The sequence below is a fragment of the Thermobia domestica genome, chromosome 3, assembly GCF_964235325.1.
Source record: "Thermobia domestica chromosome 3, izTheDome1.hap1.1, whole genome shotgun sequence".
Lineage (NCBI taxonomy): Eukaryota > Metazoa > Arthropoda > Insecta > Zygentoma > Lepismatidae > Thermobia > Thermobia domestica.
This window is the reverse complement of record NC_137456.1, coordinates 215992415-216012931: the sequence shown is the minus strand read 5'-3', so window position 1 is coordinate 216012931 and position 20517 is coordinate 215992415. Positions and strand designations below refer to the sequence as shown.

General features: G+C 34.7%; 1 long non-coding RNA gene across 1 annotated transcript in view; it reads left to right on the top strand.

The window, feature by feature from the left end:
* LOC145681580 (uncharacterized) overlaps positions 1 to 20517 on the top strand; it is a 121185-nt gene that overhangs the window by 56238 nt on the left and 44430 nt on the right. The gene's annotated exons all lie outside the window — the stretch shown is intronic.

The following is a 20517-nucleotide window of genomic DNA, read 5'->3' as shown; positions in this document are numbered from 1 at the left end:
AGTTATCGAAGGTTTGGACCTAGACCACTTCTAGGCGATACAGTTTATTGAAATTTATACAAAAATGCTTGCCGTTACTATTTTTTTTATATCGCAGAGGAGGAATGTGTATGAAATCATTACATTGTGTTTTATAGAAATTTAAAAAATATATAAAAATATGTTGCCAGATTTTTGTCTTATATTTTTGTACAAATTACCTTGTTAGATAAAAAATGGAAACGAAAAAAATAGCTTAATCTTCAAACAGTATATATCATGCATCAATTCTGCAGCTGGCTCCTTTTTTCAGCAGGCAAGATATTAAATTTATAATTCTGTGTCAAAAGAACCGTTTGTTTTTAGTTGTTTTTGTAGCAGTTCAATGGACAGCGTGTTGAATTAAGAAATTACAGAATCGCGCTCGTGTGCCATTAACAAGGTTAAAATATTTCATTTGCAATTTGCAGATGGCAGCATGAGAGCGTGTGTCTTACTCATAAATAGGCCTATTTTTCCAGTTTAGCTATGTCCTTGAGGCCCACTCGATCTGACTGGAATGTCCAATGGTTAATTAAGTTACAGATATTTATACATTGAGTCAACAACAATGTTGTACATGGAAAATTGAGGTTATTTTCCGAGATCATTGTTCCAGTTTTATACTTGTTTTCTTTCGACTCAACAGCTGTTGTTTAAAGAATTGTCGAAGATCATCCGACATTCCGTGACGTGAAATAAAAACATTTTTCTTATCTGAATAAAGAGGATGTGATTGATGATAGGGTTTAATTAAAGCTATAAATCTGGCCAAAAAAGACCATCTGACTGTTCATTTTCAAGGCTGATCCTTACAAATGATAAAAAGCAAGTATCAAAGGAAATGTGAGTTAATTATTTTTAAACCAACCAACACCAACTCCTAGAATATTTTTCAGAGATATTTTCAGATCAGTTTATTCCTACTTTTAACCTTTAATTTTAAGAGAGGAATTTACCTGCAAATTACAACTTTTTCTAATTAAATTTTTATCTTTTTACGTGTTTGTACGTAATAAACTTCTTCACTATGCTTCTCACACTTTCGCATTTTTTGTAATTATTCAGTACCAACAAACAACATGATGAGTTTCAAAAGTGAACCATTTAATATTTTCAACATGCTGTTACGGCAAGTGTCAATGCTGAACTATTACCCCGCGGCTTCTATCTTTCGAATATATTTTATAGGAAGCAACAATATTCAAGACAATTTAATCAATTCAAGAGATGAATATCCAAACTTTGTCCAAGTTGAGACAAAAGAATAACATGTGTATTTTCCTTATATTTTGTTTCTTTCATTGTTCAGAGAGCTTTATTATTAGTGCATGTTTCTGAAACAGTGTTCGTAGTTTTAGGGAAATTTCCTTAATCTAGTGAAATTTCATACGTAATTTACCAAAAAGGGAAAAATGGAATTTTCGCACTAACTGATTGACGTACATAAATGCTTAATTTTTTTCTTTGTTCTTCAGAAATAAACCAATACAATAGCAATAGTTTGTATGTACATACTGTATATATTTTTGTGTCTGTGTCTGTTCAAAGTAGCAAAACTTGCATTATTATTGGCTGGGTGTATTTGTTAGGCGTAAAAAGTGAAGGAAAAGGTAAGAACAATAGAAGCCAAAAGCAAATTAATAAAACAAATGTGATTGGCACTTCCTTTAAATAGCTAAATTAATCTTATCACATAACTTTTTTGTCATAGAAATTGGACTTTCAACAAATTAGGGAAAATTTGATAAGAAAAGGGAAAATCTTGTGTCATTCGAGGGAAATTTTCTTAAGAAAACCTAAAACACTATTCTGAAGGGTCAAAGGTCTCAACAATGGAAGAAACAAAATATTTTTAAAAACTGATCGAATTATTCTCTGATTGTTTATTCAACCTGTCCTTGGACAATTTGAATATTCGTTTCTTGAATTTGATTAAATTATTTTGAATACTGTTTTACCTTCAAAATACATTATAAAAATAGGGCCTATGCAGGATTTTTTTTTTTTTTCAGGGGAGCAAAAGATTAACACACAACACAAGCGAAGTCGCGAGTACACACGTCTTGGTGCATATAATGCTTTATCTAGAACAACAATTATTTAGGCCCATTGAATAACTTTACGCTACAGTTGTAACCATTTCCTCTCTCCGTCCCCACAACCCACCCAAGACAACATTGAATAAATCCAAACATGTATTGGAAAGCAGGCTGTAAGGCCAGAGAGACAAAACAACCACACATCTGGATGAGTTATTTAACTTCCCGAAAATCTAATTTGGTTTCTGGCCAAAATACATACATGAATTCTATATACTATTGAGGTTATACTGCTGGTTTTTAGAAATATTAAAAAAAAAAGTCAATAATTAACAATTGTATATATAATCTTTAATTGTCAAAAATATTCAACAAGAAACTAAACGCAATTTAGTTTTGTCAACTCTGAGTTGTGGATATGTAATATTTTTAATTTTGTTCAAAATTACCTTAACCACGAGGACACAATAGTCCTTCTCCTTTTGTTACAAAAATGGCGTCAGCCAAAAGATAAAAAAAAAAATGACAAATAATTATAATTATTATGTATGAAAAATGTATGAACTAATACTCGTAAGATTCACATAAATATATATGTATATATTTTAAACTTATCTGCAATACGTATATTACTGGCAAGACTCGATTATACTATCACAAAGCTATAGATAATTGATGAGCTATAAAAAAAATGAAGTTAACTCACCAGTCAATTACGTCAACTGAAGCATATGAGAATTTTTACATTGCGAGCTAGCGAACTCCCAGCATGCTCCAGTAGATAACAAGTGAAAAATTAAATTCGTAAAAACAAAACTACAATGCCGTGAAGTAAAAATAATGACCAAAGCAAGGGGACAATAACATAATAATAATAATAATAATAATAATAATAATAATAATAATAATAATAATATTTTATAAATGACTAGATTCTGAATACATTACATATCACCCTCCTCCGTCTGAAAAAGTTCAGGTGATCAGGCTGAACTTTTTCAGGCCCAGAATGATACCAACCTTATTCAGAAAATAGACCATTAAAATATATAAACCATAAATACATATATATATAATATATAGTAAATGAAACAACTACCAAATATATACAAAGGAAATAAGTATTACATATAGGTAATTTTGACGTTTTTGTGGCCACAAAAAACAAATTATGAAGTGCAATTAACACAACAAAACCAGAGAAACATATTTATATGTAAATATTATATATCTAGTAGTCATGCCAGACCTTCTTAAACCTTAAGGATCATTAACATGCATCCGAGGTAAGTAGCGTTTTAATAACGATACATGATAAGGAAACTTCCTATTTTGAGATTCATTGAATAACAAAGCTGTATTTTTACTCAAAAACGACTCAATAACCACGGGCCCAACCCATAAGGGCGACAAGGATTTATTAATCGCATCTTTCTTAGACGACAGAATATGAGAGCGATACAGCACTTTATCCCCTTCTGAAAATGTTACTGGATTTACTCGTTTATTATAAATACGTCTTCGTTCATTCCATACTTTTTCCATATTGTGAAATACCTTAGACCAAATATCCTTGGCCTCTTGAGCTACAATATCGTTATCAGAAATATCCCACCTAGCCATTAAGGGATCAATGGGTTCTCTTCCCATATATAAACGAAACGGGCTATATTTAAGTTCTGAATGAACTGCCGCATTAATGCCAAATTGTAATTCTTTCAAATAACTCGACCACTTGTCTTGTTTGTCATGAAAATAACTTCTGATAGCCGTTTTCAAAACCTGCACGTACCGTTCCACGGCGTTTCCCCCAGGAAAATAGGGTGAACTGCGTATATGCTTAATACCTAAGCCATGCAGGAAAGACCTGAAGGTATAACTTGTGAAATAAGAAGCCCTGTCCGTAGTGAGAGAAAAGGCGAAACCAAATTTACAAAAAATGTTATATAATTCGCGTGTAATAATAGTGCTATTGGCCTTCCGCAATGGAACTAAATGCAAAAAACGTGTACAGTTATCAAGTACCAATAACACATAAGAATAGCCAGAACTAATGGGCAAAGGACCAGCCAAATCGGCAAATAGATGCCCATTAGGAATCTTATTATATTTAGATATTAATTCCCCTTGAGGTTTGGCTAGTCTAGGTTTCGAAATTTGGCAAGTATGGCAAGTGGTTACAAAAGACTTGATATCAGCCATCATATTAGGCCAAGTGAAAAGCCTACGAATTTTACATAAAGTTTTAAAATAACCAATATGATTGCCCGTTAGCTGAAATTCGTGATAGTAACTCATGATCATATTTCTCAAACACAAAGGTAACAATATTTTATACTGAACATTACGAGCTTTAGTTCGCTGGTAAAGAATACCATTTTCTATTCTATAATTACCCAACTTATTTCCATTATTAGCCACTTGTTGATATAAGTCTTTCGTATCAGATTCAGTTTTTTGATAATTCCTAATATCGCCATAGGCTAGAGGCAAATCTCGCAAACTACATATAAAATTCTTAGCATAAACATCTTCATCCAGTGGTTCATCTAACACATCATACAAATTGGTGTCATATATACGGGTGAGAAAATCCGGTATTAAATTCTGTCCCGAGGTAATATGTTCAATTTTAAAATTGAACTCAAAAAGTCTTTGAATTATGTTACCATAACGAGATACTTTCTTAGGATTGCGTAACATATGTACCAAACTCATATTGTCAGTAAGGATAGTAAATTCATTTACCAAGAACTGCTGAAATCTAATCACCGCATTAAAAATACTAAGCAGTTCCAGTTCAAAAATTGTACGATTAGCGTCAGCCTCCTTTAAACGTTTAGAGTAGAAAGCAATAGGGAGCATTGAACCATCAGTTGTCTTTTGTGAGATTGTCGCAGCCAGGCATTTTAGAGATGCATCTGCCTGAAGATAAAATCTCTTATTAAAGTCAGGAACCTTTAGTATTATATTTTCTTCAAAGGCTTCCTTTATTCTTTTAAAGGCATCGACCTGCCTAGGCCCCCACTCAAATTTTTTCTTAGGAGATTTTAACTCCGTAATAGGAGACATTATTTCCGCATAATTAGGACAATGTTTCGCATAATACCCCAGAGCTCCCAATAATTTCTGAACCCCTCTTCTACAACGGGGGGGTGGCAATCGACGGATCGCCTCAATACGCTCAGGGAGTAATGAAACATTACCATCAGAAAACAAGAAACCCAAATACTGAATAGAAGTTTGAAACAGCTTACACTTTTGAGGCGAGACCGTTATCCCTCTAGAACGCAACCTAGAAAATACCTCAAGCAACAAATTCTTGTGAGATTCTACATCTGAAGAAGTTAGGACAATATCGTCAATATAGAAATCAACACCCTTTCCTTTTAGATCACCCAGCACATCATACAAAACACGAGTAATTGCTTGACTTCCTATCTTTATTCCCATAGGGATTCTATTCCACACATAGGTTTTCCCCTCAAAAGCAAAGGCCGTGTAGGCCCTACTACTTTCTGCAAGGACAATTTGATGAAAACTCCGCTTGGCATCAATATGTGATATTATCTTAGCGTTAGCTAGTGAAGCCATACACTCTTCTACATTAGGACAGATCATATTGTCACCCATTAAATGCTCATTTAATTTCGCGTAATTTAAAACTACTCTACCTTCACCTTTAGAATTTTTAACAATGAAACAAGGAGAACGGTAATCAGAATTCGCTTCTTGAATGACCCCATTACGCTTATATTCTTCTATAAATTTTCTCATCTCATTTCTGTGAGCTTTCGACAATGGATATTGTTTTTCACAAACAACTGTGTTATCCTTTAATTTTAAGTGATATTCAAAATTGGTAACCTTACCTATTTTGTCTGTAAGAACTTCCTTAAATTCATCACACATATATTGAACAAACGAGCTTAATGTAGGATTTGAAACAAGCAACTTTTTATCAACACCATTTATAATACTATTCATATTAACACTACTAGCCAAAGTGGCTGCGTTATCTAAACTACAACAGTACATTTCATATTCCACTGGTTGAATGTCTGGCACAAACAGGTGTATAGGAAAACAGCTGTTATTTTTATTTTGTCTTTTAGTTGATAAACTTTCATTTTTCGCTGGCAAATGATAAGCACTCGCTGAACGTGTGGACTCTCGATTGTCATACTTATTAATAGATAAAGACCTCACCTGCTGATTTTGAGTGTCAGTGGCGTATCTTACCGGGACATCTACCTCACCAGAAACGCCAGGAATCAGGTTCCCCTCAGATAGCCGAGAATGTAAATCCTTCCACTGTGCCCCAGCAACAGAATAAACAGTTGTAGCCTTAGATCGACGATCCTCCGGATTGTTAAACTTTCGAACTGCGCAGGAAGTATCTGAGGTGACAGCATCCCCAAAAAGAGCGTGTATTGGGTGCCCTTCATCGACAGACTTCCTGCAAGTAGAATCAAAGGCACCAGTATCCATGTTGGAAAAAGATCCAGGGGAGGGTGGGGGGAGTTGAGTTGTTATTCCCGTAAGTAGGGGAATAGACAGTTGATAGCGTTGAAGTTTTAAAGATTTACTCTTAAAGTCCATGTAGCACTGAGCATCATTCAAAAATTCCAAACCCAATAAAACAGGAAATTCAAGTTCTGGATAGACAAATGAGCGCACACTAATAAGTTTGTTTTGTATTTTAAAACTGAATCGTACACACTTGTCTAACACAAGTTCGGTATTATTAACTGCCTTTCCTTTAAATGTTTTAGGAATAATTTTTAAGTTCATTTTTGTTTTCAAAAACTGAAACACCTCATTATTTATTAAATTGATTGAAGATGCTGAGTCTATACAAGCATGATATTGTTTACTAAACAGCTTAATTAACACATAAACACCTCTGTTAGTCTCTTGTGAAATGGTACTGAAGCGTCCCTGGCCTTCAGTATTATACGAATGTCCTTTTGTGTTCATAGAATTAAAGGAAGACGAAGGCAAGCGCGCAGCACTATCTTTATTGTGAAAAGTTCTACCACCTTTTGGAGAAAAATAATGCCCCGATCTAGATTTATGAAACGAGGGGGAAGCACTATCAGTAGCAGTTCTCGTAGAAGACGATGTGGGTTGAAACGAATTATTGAATTGCAGAGAATAAAGTTCATGCTTCATATACTGTTCCAATAATTGTTCAAAGTCTCTCATGGATTTAGGCATTCCAGCATAGAATAATTTCTCCCTAACACTGGGAGTAACACCCGAAGCAATTGCACGCAATATACTTTCTTCACCCACTGTAAGATCTAAAATTTTTACACTAGTACACACCCTCTTTACATAGTCCTTAATACGTTCACATGGACCTTGGGGACGATAAAAGTTAGTAACCATAAGGTGATGTTCAGCACAGTCAGAAATTAACTGCCGAACAACGTGCCTACATACAGGGTCCCAAGCGCTAGCTAAAGAACACGCTTCAGTAAAAATATCACTAAGAGGATTTCTCATCCTGGATCTCACTGCCAACATTAAACATTCGAAAGGAAAAATGTCCAACTCGTCCAATTCACTCAATTGGACTAAAAAGGTATACAATTGGTCGGGCACTGTACCATAGCACATCGGAAGTTGATTCACATACATATCAATAAGCTTCAATTGTACATTTTGTTCTAATTTGCTATGAGGGATTGAACCCGAACTCTCATTCATATGAGGTAGCGTTTGTCCACCTTCCATATGTTTACTAGTCCCACTATCACCTCCTGACACAAAATCGGTTTGAGTAACTTGTGACTTCGCCTCGGGTTTTGAACCCCATACCTTTCCGGAACGAGTAAGGTGCAAGTCCTTATCTTCTTCAGATTCTGACATTATGAATTATTACAAATATTTGTTAACAAAACAAATAAATGAAGTTTGTAAGACCTTAACAGAATATAGCTGTCCCTTTTTTTTTTTTTTAAACAATAGCACGTACCTGTATTCGTAAGTTCAAGGCTACACACCAGCAATCTACACCTGTTGTTTATAATCCAATTGATAACACGAAAGACAGACAGGTTTCCTTCACTATCAAGCAAATACAAGTAATAGCAAAGACTAAATGCCCCCGAGCTAGTTCGATTAAAGGCCAGAAACAAAAACATACGAGAGTGAGTTGACGTAATCTATTATATGTAACCATTTCCTCTCTCCGTCCCCACAACCCACCCAAGACAACATTGAATAAATCCAAACATGTATTGGAAAGCAGGCTGTAAGGCCAGAGAGACAAAACAACCACACATCTGGATGAGTTATTTAACTTCCCGAAAATCTAATTTGGTTTCTGGCCAAAATACATACATGAATTCTATATACTATTGAGGTTATACTGCTGGTTTTTAGAAATATTAAAAAAAAAGTCAATAATTAACAATTGTATATATAATCTTTAATTGTCAAAAATATTCAACAAGAAACTAAACGCAATTTAGTTTTGTCAACTCTGAGTTGTGGATATGTAATATTTTTAATTTTGTTCAAAATTACCTTAACCACGAGGACACAATAGTCCTTCTCCTTTTGTTACAAAAATGGCGTCAGCCAAAAGATAAAAAAAAAAAATGACAAATAATTATAATTATTATGTATGAAAAATGTATGAACTAATACTCGTAAGATTCACATAAATATATATGTATATATTTTAAACTTATCTGCAATACGTATATTACTGGCAAGACTCGATTATACTATCACAAAGCTATAGATAATTGATGAGCTATAAAAAAAATGAAGTTAACTCACCAGTCAATTACGTCAACTGAAGCATATGAGAATTTTTACATTGCGAGCTAGCGAACTCCCAGCATGCTCCAGTAGATAACAAGTGAAAAATTAAATTCGTAAAAACAAAACTACAATGCCGTGAAGTAAAAATAATGACCAAAGCAAGGGGACAATAACATAATAATAATAATAATAATAATAATAATAATAATATTTTATAAATGACTAGATTCTGAATACATTACACAGTAAATATATTAAATATTGTAGTATAACAGTAAGCAAATCTAATGTGTTTTAACATAAATTTCGAAGAATCGAATCCTTCTCGGAATTCTAGGGGGAAAATGTCCCCTCTTGTTCACCGCTGCGGGCACCCATGAGGCTACGCGCTTTCATCTATTGATTATTAACGCTTCTTTAAACTCAGCTTAAATTAACTAGTTACAGAATGCTGGGAATTGAGTATTAGAAAAAAAAATCTCATGAACAGCACCGTAACTTGGAAATTTTTCATTGGAGAGGAGGGAGGACAAACATTGATATTCGGGCCCACGTAGAAAAATATGAAGCTGGGCCCCCTTTTAAAATATGAAATATGAAATTTTGGTTCCCCAGGAACTTGAAACTTTAACATACATTTTCATTACTTACAGAAGCTTCAGTTGGTGTTATGTTGAATTAGGGCCCAGGTTACATTTATATTTTATCCAATGCAAATATATTTGTTCAGATGATGGGGCAGCATTTTAAATTATTTTCAGTTCTATTCGAAATAGTTTGGTGGGCCCATTCTATGGTTTACATGTTAAATTGTGGAGACAATATTTGACACAACTTAAAGGCTTAAAAAAATATTTCGGGAGGCCTTAATAGTAGACATTTTACTGAAATTGACCCAGATCACTTTTTTTTTTTTTTTTTTTGCTTCATTTAACAGATTCTTTTTTATGTTGTTTTTCGGGTGTTGTGAACCTATACGTTTACACATTCATTTTGATATAGTGTCATTTGGAGTAAGCAAATTTCATCTTGAAGCGCCCCCCTCAAAAGGCAAGAAGCTTAAATGGACGTTCAGTTGCCCCGTGCCCCCTACAATTTACGGCCCTGGCAATGAAACTAGTTTCAGAAATTGCAGAAACAGAAGGCTATTATTCATTTTTATCAATCGAATGCACGCATAGTTCCGTTCAATATTTTGTATTGTCTTGTTCAAGTCCTTTTGTCGAAAGTAGGTTCTTCCTTATGCTATCACAGCTAGGTGGGTGGGATCTTTCTAAGCTAGTACAGAAGAAGTAGGATGGCCATTTCCTTTCCACACTGGTTCAACAACTACTGAAAACTGGAAATTAAAGTGCTGGAGTGTAGAAACAGTTTGTATTAAAAAAAAAAAGAATATTAACGTTCCATGGATACGCCTTTTTCAGGTTAAGGAAAACAGATGATTGTGAAAGAATTGTTGGAATGAGAATGTGCAAGGAAATGGACAAATTCGAGAAAAGATACAAACATGTTATCCGACAAATTCAAATGAACTGGAAGCCAACCAGGAGCCAATCGTACCAGGGATAAGGCCAAAAATTGAAATTTGAGTTAGGGATATTATACACTGAAGAAATCAGTAATTAGTCTATGGCTACATTACACATTACTTTACAGATATTCATCACATCAGGTATTATTTTGTCCTCCCTCTTTTACCTTCTACCTAATCTAGTCGATATATTTCAATTTGAAATGGTTGAGTTTCATTTACGCATTAAAGCATAATCATTATAACAGTTGCTTGTAAATTGTCAGTTCTCACCCCCATCTACATCCATTTGATACATAATTTATAATAATTTCTGTATAATAGCTATATAATAGAACTGACGACCTGCAAATGCACAATAGAGATATACAGTAAATACCAATGCAGTGTGAAACAAATCTTGTATTTATTGCTTTGAGCAATATAATCCTAAACCCACTTATTATATTGCACTTACTTGTAACATCCGTGGTAATTAATTTGTCATTGTTCAGTGGCGTAAATACCCTTCATAACCTTGGAAAGAATCATCCAATGAGGGATTTACTTTATCATTTCAACAAAGTTAATTTTTAACATTTAAGAAAGACTATAACTTTCTTTGTCTATATAACACGATCTTTTTCCTCACACGCTTTCTGACACTACTTATACTAGCTCTTACCATGTTGATCCGAAACGTGGCATAGGGTTACAATCATACTTATGGGGCCAACCAAGATTTATAGCACTTGCTATTATCTCTTAAATTGCTTGAAACATATTAGCAAAGTACTACAGATGAGGGTTAAAAAAAGTCCGTTAAGAATCAGATTGAAATATGACCAACGATTCCCGAGATGAAGTTACATTGCTAATATTTGTTTATACGTACAAGGTGAACCTGAAAGATGTGCAAAAACTCTAGGATGTGATTTGCGACATCAAATGAAGACAAAAAAATCCTGTTGCATATTGTCGAATTTCGCGTCGTGTACGAGTGACAGGGGTGCCAACTTGGAATCGACAATCGAATCCTGACAATTGGAACGGAACAGAGAAATGTGCACAAACAGCGGGAAGTGATACATGACATCAAAACTAGTTAAATGTGGCTATGAACATCAGCAAAATGGTACATCAGGCAGTTGCGCAGACAGAGATAGTTTGTGCACATCTTTCTGTTCTGCTCCAATTGTCAGGATTCGATTGTCGATTCAAAGTTGGCACCCCTGTCACTCGTACACGACACGGAACTCGACAACATGCAACAGGATTTTTTGTCTTCTTTTAATGCCACAAATCACCTCCCGGAGTTTGTGCATATCTTTTAGTTGAATTGAGTTGAGTTAATTTTGAGTTTAACGTCCCTTTCAGCATCAAGGCTATATGAGACGTGGACCTACTGATTAACGTGAAATCCGAACCACATGAGCTCCCGCCGGGAATCGAACCTGGGCCTCCCGCGCCAAAGGCGCGTACGCTAACCGCTTAGCCACGAAGGAGCTCTGCACATTTTTTAGGGTTCCCCTTTAATAGTAGGTATGTATGTAACTATGTATGTATGTAATAATATGTATGCAGTGGCGGTGGTTGGAAGTTAAAAGTGGGGGGGGGAGGCAAGACATGATGTGAACAATTGTACTGTTTGATGAAAGGTTATATAATTAATAGGATACTATCTTTTTTCACTTAAAATACCGTATATCGTATTTCTATTTTATTAAGAAAATACGTAAGAGCCATACAGGTAGGTATTAGCCCTTTATACTCTTAAACAACGAAACTGTAAGAAGAGATTTGAGTTTATTGCTTATGAACATCTTAAAATTCTGTCTGGAAAATTGTGTGGTCAGATTGTTTAATAAATTTGCAAAACAAATAAATAGAAGGGATAATATTAATCATAGTAATGAATAATGACGCTTGTTTTGCAGACGTTATATTGAAACTGGGAATTAATGAACAACTTATACTTTTAATTTCACACATGCTATTAAATGAATGTTTTTACTCTTAGAAAATGAAATACAGTAAGTACTGCCAACATATGCTATGACATTTAAAGAAGTATGCAATTGCAATATTAATTGCTTTGAATTGCAATTAAAACACAATTCCTGTAGCTTTCTTAACTCCACGGGAAGACAAATAACCAATACGTACTCACGCAACGGCAAATATCACATGGCACGATTTTTTCTGTGAAACAGTAATACATACAAAACCTTTACCAGAGTGTCCACATTCTGGAAAATAAGTGAAAGTCAGGGAAAGGTCAGGGAACTAAAAATGTATCAGGTGAAGTGAGGGAAATGACAGATTCGTTAGGGAAAGTCAGGGAAAAATCGTTTTAGGTCCATTGTTCAATTACTGAATATATGAAATAGGGTTGATTTCTTTACTGTTTCTGGATGCAAAATGTGGTGTTCTCAATGATGATATTGAGGGAGTCAGTGTTCTCTGATATAGTTGTTGAAACTAATTTTCTGCGAGAAACACATCTAACTGCATCCTGGCATTTTTACTCAAAAGGGTAGACGCTGTTCTAGAAGAATTGCATGCTGCCAAGAGGATATCTGGACAAGTGGCTGAGAACGCGAAGAAAATAGTATCTCCAGCTCACAGTGAAAGCTCAGATTGAAGAATTTAAGGAACACTCGAATGAATTCATAGCCAATGACAGAGATGGTACTGGACTTGATGAGTTTTTTACTTAGTCTTAGTAAATGGGAAGAACTTCGTTGACTTATGGTCAGTTATGAAATTGTGTTTTATCTTCTTTCACGGAAACGCAATATGTAAAATTCTCATTGCTGAGACTTTACAAGAAGAATCTCTGGTGGCTCAACGGATCATATATGATTCTGTGATGAGAATAGATGGATCATTAGGATTAACAATTTCAAGAGGTATGATAAATTCAGTGAGAAGTTCAATGAGACAATATCATTTGTATTTGGAAAAGAAAAGAGAAATAAATGCTGGAGACGAGAAGAGGAGAGAGAAACGGAAGATTCAGCAACAACTAAAGAAGCTGGAGGAAGAAGAGAAGAAAATTAAACTGTGGAAACAACAAGAAGGATATTCAGATCAATGAGAAGAAAACTATGCGAGAAAGGATGGGGAAAAAAATCTAAATGGGTTGCATTTAACAACTGCACCGGCAAAAGTATGTGTTACATAATGTGTGTGTGTGTATTTTTAAATAATCAGTAAAATCATGTATGAACTGTTTATTACTATAGGCAATATTATAATGCTGTGTAATTGGTATTATAATGTGTAAGCATATAATGTGTAATTTTTTTCATATCTTAAGTACTCTGTATACTGCACACTTTCGTTTGTAAATTTACATTTTTTGTAATATGTAGGCCTAATCAATATCGGCCTAATGCACATGTTTGTAAATTTACATTCCTTTGGAAAGAAAATTGAAGAAAGGAAGAAACAGAAGCGGAAGAGAACAAGGCCAACTATTATGGGGAGTGTGGAGGCTGGGGTTTCTTTCTTTTTTATATATTTTTAAGTTATTCAGGGGGCAGGGAAATCTGGAATTTTCGTCATGGAAAGTCAGAGATTTTTCTCTAAATTGTGTGGACACCCTGTTTACATTTCCAAATGAAACTATATAAATTAAGGCCTCACTTCAAAAAGTAGGGGGGGGGGGAAACTACACTCTCTTGCCCCCCTAATAGCCGCCCATGTATGTGTGTAACTAATATGTATCTTCTTCCACTAATACCAATATAAAATTTAGGGAATTCTAATCAATACAAGTAATATTTTAAAAGTGCTGGATAAGTATATTGATGCTAACACTGTGGTTCCCAACCGCTCTGTCACTGAGTCCCATACGCTAAAATTTAGAACTTAAAAAATCATGGATCATTTAATGACGAGTTAAAATCAATTTTGAGATGAGTTGATCAATGTATGCCTCCAAAGCCAGCAACATGCTCAGTACTACATAAACTCACTACTTTATAGAAACTCATAAACTTAAATTAATAAAAAAATGTGACGTGATGTCATAGAGTGTGTCGTCAGTAAAAGATGATTGGGAACCATTGCACTAACATATGCTCAAAACGGATGAAAAATTCGAGGATTTGAAAACTATCACCAAATTTTCTATTTCGAACATATTTATATTACATAAGAATAAAGAAAGGAGAAATAATGAATTTTTAGAACCATGTAAATAGGGTTGCATACTAAACAAGAGTTGGCTTTGTCTCGAAAAGGTTTCGTGAAAATGATTTGTTGCGTTTGGTATTGAATGTACGGTACGTAGCCAGGCCAAAAATATAGAGGGGGGGGGGCAGTAGAAGGTAGGGGGCAAGATCCAACTATATTAAAGTTCATTTGCAATTTTAAGGGGTCGTGAAAATTTTAGAGGGGCAGTAAAAATTTAGGGGGCCAGGCCTCCCTAGACCCCTGTGGGTACGGACCTGGGCGGTCCGTAGAACATTCTGACTAACGCGACCTGTACTACATCGTATACAATACTTGAAACTTGAACATCGCTGTCAAACAGCTTTTTCCCATTTGGATCATTTGTTGTAATATTTCATAGCTTCAATCCATCATAATTCACTTATTTAGTTTACTACAAAATAAACCGTTACTTATATGTGTGAATTGAAATATTAAGTAATTTAAAGATATGTATCATATATCAATTTCCTTCTCTTAACCCATCTTATTTAGTGAAAATAAAAAAACATTCTATATACGTTTTGCTTAAATAATTAATAATAGATTACTACAAACTTCGTGTTTAATCTGAAGTTATTTCCTCTTCCCGAACAGTTCATGCAACGGATAAATAAGTGCCATATAATTTTTTAGTTCGTTTATGTGGAGAGTTTTTTTAAATATAAATGTGTATTTCATATATTTCTTCCTGTTGGTCGGCATTATAAACACAGACATCCTATATTACTTTTTTTTTCTTAAAGGCAAAATGCTCCTATTTTATAATGAGAGCCAATTGTGTAATTACGAAGTGAGAAAATTACTGCCAATATTTACAGAGCGCACTGTAACGGACTTCTTCCTGAATTAACCCCGTGACGTCATGCTCCTGCGTCACGGAGGCCAATGGCACGGCTTTACTGCTGGCGAAGCATCAATCTCTCTTCTATCTTCCCTCATTCAAAGAAAGAGGGAGCTTGGACTTGTGTTCTTATTACGAAAGATCCAACTACAGAGATAAATCGGAAATGGTCTCTTCGGTTCACAATTTGATTCTTATCAATATGTAAAGAACGGTTCTATATCGCGTAAACACACACAAGATGCCTATTCTCTTTTTTCTCAACGAAATTCTATTTGAAACTATTTTTTAAGGTGAAAAAATATTCAAATACAGCAATGACAATAACAGTGATCCGTTAAAAAACATTAAAAATGTTTTACACATATTATCATTCACGTAAACTTCGAGGATCGAATTCATCTTCTTGATCGATTTCAACCAAGAAACATAGATGCCAGAGATGTCAAAACTAGAGATGGCGTGGGTCAATGGAAACTTCACCCGTACTCTACTGACTTACCACCCACCATGACCCACTATGACTCACATAACCTACCACCACCAGGACCCACATTACCCACCACCACCGTGACCCACTCTGACCCACTACGCAGCATGAACCACTCTGACCCATTGTGATCTACAGACCCACCAAAACCCATCGTCATCAACTTTGACCCATGATCCACGCCCTCCTCTCCATTCACTAAAGAGTTTACACTCGTAATAAAACAAGGTTGTGAAATTATCACTAATCGGAATTTGAATTTCTACGGTCAATTGTTCAAGACCGTTCTGTTGCAATACCGGTGAATCAGACCTTTAAGATATAAAATGGTAAAGTGTCATTACGATGAATTTCAATTTAATTATCATATATAATCATTTTCCTGTTGAAGTACAGATACTTTTTAGTGAAAAATACGATGAAATTTGAAAGTCTCAAATCAAGGGTAAAGGAGGCCAACGTAAAGGGGGAAAAAGTGTAAAATTCGACTGTGTCTCGAAAGCCAAATACTTAGTCCGCTTCTCTATTATTAGAATTGCAATTATCAAAATTCAAAAGTGTCTGAAGTTCTTTTTCCAATAGATATACTCATCTCAGGTAAGTAAATAGAAACAAATGAAAAAGAAAGAAAAATGGAGGCCTTGAAAGCAGTGGCGGGTTTAGAAGATAAAAACTGGGAGCAGCAGCCAGAACCCAGACTATAATAGATATATCATGCGTTTACTACAAACTTTCAAAAAATATATAAATAATAACTTAAGTTATTTTGTAACCAAGAAACTAGGAGGGGGGCTAGCCCCCCAGTCCCGGGCTAGATCCGCCACTGCTTGAAAGTAAAACGTAGACAAATTCACCAGTGCTCAGAAGATGCTGTCTATAATGCACTGAGCACAATGGGTTGGTGGGTCAGAGTAAGTCATGGTGAGTCGGTGGATCATCGTGGGTCAGAGTGGGTTACAGTGGGTCACGTCTAGTGATGGATAAATTCCCGGGAAGATATTTTTCGGGAATATTCCCTGGGAAGATTCCCAAAATGGGATTTTTTCCTGGAATTTATGTACAATCACAAAGAAAATTACATTCTATTACTATATTATGATTTCAAAGTTAAATTCGTTTTTTTTATCACAGTGTATTATTACAGCTGTCTCCAAAGGATTCTTTAAAATGTATATTCTGAACGGTACTATGTTACTTTATTAATATTTTATTATATTTAGAGAGTACACATAAATGTATATTTACTTACAATATGCTCTATGAAAGTAAATATGTGGGAAAAATGGTATAGTAAGTCCACATATTTTTACACCGCTAAGCAGTTTAAATTTATAAGTAAGTGGATTTTCTAAACTTCACTCTAATACTGATATTAGAAACACGTTAAATTGTTAAATGTTATAAACAAAATAGATTGGGTAACTGCCAGAAGCTACATGTCTCACCAATTTATCAACATTTGCGCATACATATTTATGTTCACAAAATTTGCAAGATACTGACTTATCTTTATAATTTACCACGTAACATTGCCATACACGACCTTTCTTCCTACCTATTTCTCGAAATTTCATGCGTAATTCACATGTAAAAGAAGCCCGAGCACCTCTTCAGAGACAGGAGACAGGCCAACGACTATTATTGACGGTAATTCGTGGTGTATTAATAGTACTTCATCTATATTTCTACATAATTTCTACATTACTGTACAAACTGGTTCCTTTTCATCATTTGTAAATTAGTACTTTGCTACTTTTTAGTGCAAATGGAAATGGAACTAATAAATCATATGATTAGTTATAGTGATGAGGGTGGTCTTGGTCTTGCACTGGAACCTTTGGTCTTGGTCTTGGTCTTGGTCTTGATCTTGGTCTTGCTGCAAGAGTCTAGCAAGTCTTGCTTTTAAGAAATCTTATGCATTTCACAGGTAAATTTTACTCTGGATAAATTCTACAATGCGCCAATAGTAACGGAAATACAATGTATGTTCCTAAATGTAATATAGTTTACCTTCGTGTAAGTATGATAATAGTGTACAACATAGGCGATAACCTTTATTTTTTAAAATGGGTCCCCACACTTAACTACTTATAAGATAAATTACAACGTTTCGTAATCTTTTTATAGAATATTTTTTTAAACAGATTCAATACTCCACTGGTTCCCAAATTAGGGAGACGCATGAAAGACAATAAAGACGGCACAGATTACTGAAATATCATGAATTGCTATATTATTTTTACACTACAAAGGCATCAGATATTTTTTTCTTTTCAACCAAGATTAGCTAATCTTTGTATTGAACAAACTTCCAATTAAATATTGAGATTTTATTTTACTGATTCCAACATGTACTCTATGGGAAAGAAACATGGACATTACGCAAAACCGATGAAAAACTGGTTGGGACATTGGGTGAGGAGGAACTTTTTTATGAGGGTCATGCTAGAGAATATGGTGGAAGGAAAGAGAGGGACGGGACAAAGGAGGCTGTAGTTGGAGGAAGGTATTAAAACAGAAAATTGCTACGTCAAGACGAAGAGACTAGCTGAGGACCACCGTATATCGAAGCTTCTCAGCTGCAACAAGTGACCTGCCAATAATGACAGAATAGCTATTATGATATATTAGCAATATTGGCCAAAACAGAGAGAGAAAAGTTAAAATAATAACGATTATAATCAAACCTCTTAATATTTTAGTATAATTTGAATCAAAACTGAAAACGACTCAACTGTCCATGTCTTAGAAATACTTTTGACCTATATTAGAAATACAAAAATACAGCATCAAACTCCAAGTTATTTGAAATAACTGTACAAAATCACTCTCACTTGTTAATATGGATTATTTATTGTTGTATAATGTTATCAGTGGCGGCGGTTGGACGTCAAAAGTGGGGGGGCAAGACATGATCTCAATATTCGTATATCAATGTTAGTTTTTTGGTTGCTTCTAACATTTTGTTTGACTAAAGGTTGTATAACTATTAGGATACTGTATTTCGCAGTTAAAATACCGTATATCGTGTTTCATATTTTACTAAGTAAATTGACAAGAACAACGCAAGTAGATACTAGCCCTTTGTACTCTTAAACAACCAAGGTGTGAGAAGAGATTTGATTCCTTGCTCATGAACATCTTAAAATTCTGTCTGGAAAATTGTGTGGTCAGATTAGGGGCTTATTTGATAACGAATTCGCAAAACGAACAGAAAGGATAATATTAATAGAATAGTAATGAAAAATGAGGCTTGTTTCGCAAAAGTTATATTGAAACTGGGAATTAATGAACAACTTATATTTTTAATTCCATGCATGTTATTACATGTTATTACTCTTAGAAAAACAGTAAATACTACAAGCATATACTGCGACATTTAAAGAAATACTTTTGCAGCTTCGCGAAAAATGTCCTTTACCATTACGTACAGTTTTCACCTTCTTGGAATACATCAAAACTCAACAATACTTAGAATCACTCCACACTCCAGTTATGCAAAATAATTCTAAAACCTAGAATTATGTTGAATTCACTAAATTTAATTGTATATACAAAATTGTATATAGTATGTATACCCCTACATTCATATATTACACTGCAAAACAATGCCGCGCCTTTGACGTGGGAGACCCGGGTTCGATTCCTGGCGGGAGCTCATGTGGTTTGTATTCCACGTTAATCAGTAGGTCCACGTCTCATATAGCCTCACTGCTGAACGGGATGTTAAAGTTAAAAAAATCAAATCAAAATATTCCTTACCATTAGGAAGAAGAAAAGATATTTTAGGAACTGCCGACTTTTGTGCAATTAAAGAATAGTTTGTGAACAGTGTTTCTTCCAGACATGCTTTTGGGAGGCACTGCCCCGCCCAAAGCACTGAGAGTTTCCCACCCCCCGAAGGAGGCCAAAATAAACGTCTATAATATAATAATAAATAGAATAGTACCTGCAGTGCTCCCCCCGGAATACTAAGTCTGAAAGAAACACTGCTTGTGTTGTGAAGAACTTTTTTTTTTTTTTTTTTTTTTTTTGCGAAATGTTATCTCAATTATTTCTAAAGCGACTGACTAACATATCGAGCCCTTGTAAAAAGAAATGAAAGTACACTCAAAATGTGGCACTCCAATAGGTTAATTTTTGGACCATTTTTCGTGGCAATTAAAACGCAATTCATGTAGCTTTCTTCATTGTACGGGAAGACAACCAATACGTACTCTCGGAACGGCAAATATTTTATGGCATCATTTTTATTCTATGAACCATTAATACATACAAAAACTTTATATTTCCAAATGAAATTATATACAGTTATGGGTCATTTAAAAAAGTGGGGGGGCAACTGCCCCCCTTTGCCCCCCTAATCGCCGCCCATGAATGTTATATCGATCAATCCTCGTGGGCCATATACTTAGGGTTGCCATATACCCGTATTTTGTACGGACTGTTTGTATTGTTTGGTCCGTGTCCCTGTCCGTATCGTACAAAGCATAACATAGGAAAATGTTCGTATTTGACAGCTTTTGGAGCTGCCCGAAATTTTCCGAGTCGGAAATCACTAAAATCTCCGGCGAAAAGAATTGTGTTTTCATCATATAACTTATATTTTAGT